Source organism: Ceratina calcarata, unplaced genomic scaffold, assembly GCF_001652005.2.
Source record: "Ceratina calcarata isolate Rehan_Ccalc_2016 unplaced genomic scaffold, ASM165200v1 scaffold209.2, whole genome shotgun sequence".
Classification (NCBI taxonomy): Eukaryota; Metazoa; Arthropoda; class Insecta; order Hymenoptera; family Apidae; genus Ceratina; species Ceratina calcarata.
The window spans coordinates 701141-702728 of record NW_017142569.1 but is presented as its reverse complement, the minus strand read 5'-3'; positions in this window follow the sequence as shown (position 1 = coordinate 702728).

The following is a 1588-nucleotide window of genomic DNA, read 5'->3' as shown; positions in this document are numbered from 1 at the left end:
TCTATTACCTAAGGAAAAAGTGATTAGCATAAGAATACATGCAAATTTTAAGTCACTATAGTTTTTCAAAAAACCCATGAATCGATTTAAAATTTTGCAGGTAGCTTTTTAATAGTAATAGGAATCTATAATAACAAATTCAAGCATTGTTTAAGTATTATGCCTATACATCCTTAAGCAGATTTTACTTTGACGAACATTGCGGTCACGAGCATTCTTTTATTATGAGCTATTTCGCGATACCGAAAAAGGGCACAGGATAGTGGAAGAGAGGCGAGAAAGAATATGTAAGCAAGACAATCGCAAGCTGTGAACTCGAACCACAAGTTCGTGGGTGCGGTTCCAATTATCCACAGTGGCTCTCAGAAAGGAAAAAGGACCAGTGGTGCCCCTAGGCCGCAAAAAGGGTGAGGTCTCACCGTTCCCCTTTTCTTCCTGTTTCTTCATTCAACCCTCCCAGAGAACGTGTCGAATCGATTCTTCTCGACTCGTTTGCGAGCCGTCCGGCGAGTGACATACCGGATACGTGGTTGCTGTGCATTATTATCGTTTTACATTCCGGCAGAGAATGCTTCGCATACTTCTGACCAATCTTAGATTTTGAGGAACACAGTGACTAGAACGATATTTCGAACGTATCTTCGTTTGTCGTTCGATTCTGGGTTAGAACAACATCGGTTCTATCTTCTCAGCACGTTTCCGTCGTACTTTCTGGTTCTGTTGTTTGTCATTCGGAAGTTTCCTCTAAGAACCGTCCTGCTTCTTCTCTACATTAACCGTCTAATTCTTCGAGGCTTGTTAGACTGCAACCCGTTGATGCAACGACATCCTGTCTCTCGTCGAACTGAAACTTTCTTTGAGACGATGATCCCGAAAATAACTTGACCAGGAAGTAGTCCGTTTCTATTTATGCTGCGGTAGGTCCACGACTCGTTATTGCTTCTACACGTGTTCTTATGCGTTCTCGTAGATTACGAACGATTATATTGTGAAAACGTTTACTGGAGCGTGGTTAAAACGAGGAGACAACCACTGGTTTGTAAATGATCGAAAGTAAGAATCCTGTTGTCGCCGAGATAAGTTGCAGCTACCTGCGTAGGTGAACTACGAACCCACCAATGTATGCTTTTTGTTTAAAAAACGTTACATGAATATCGTGGCACCTTTTCCTTTATGCATTTACTTGTACACAAGCATTACTTCGTAAATTATTATTAGATAACTGGAAACGTTCGATCGATACAATTGTATATAATTAATTTTGGAAATGATTCTTGTACTAATTTTCCTCGCGCTCTCAAGTGGATATCCTCGTTTTTGTTACAAATTATTTTAGCATTTCTCTTAGACTATCCATGTTGTGGCTCCATTTTATAATATACTTCACTTCTTTATTGGTCGAAGCAGAAAAATCAATTATCTCGTTGATATAACGAGGAACGCTGTGTAAGAAACAGCAAATTATATAGAAATAGCGTGTAAAATGGAATTTTCATTTTTACTGTGTGAATTGCCTTATCTGAGAACGAAGATTTCGCGCGTTGCGAGCCAATAACTTTAATTGGAGCAACACGACACACGTGGTCCC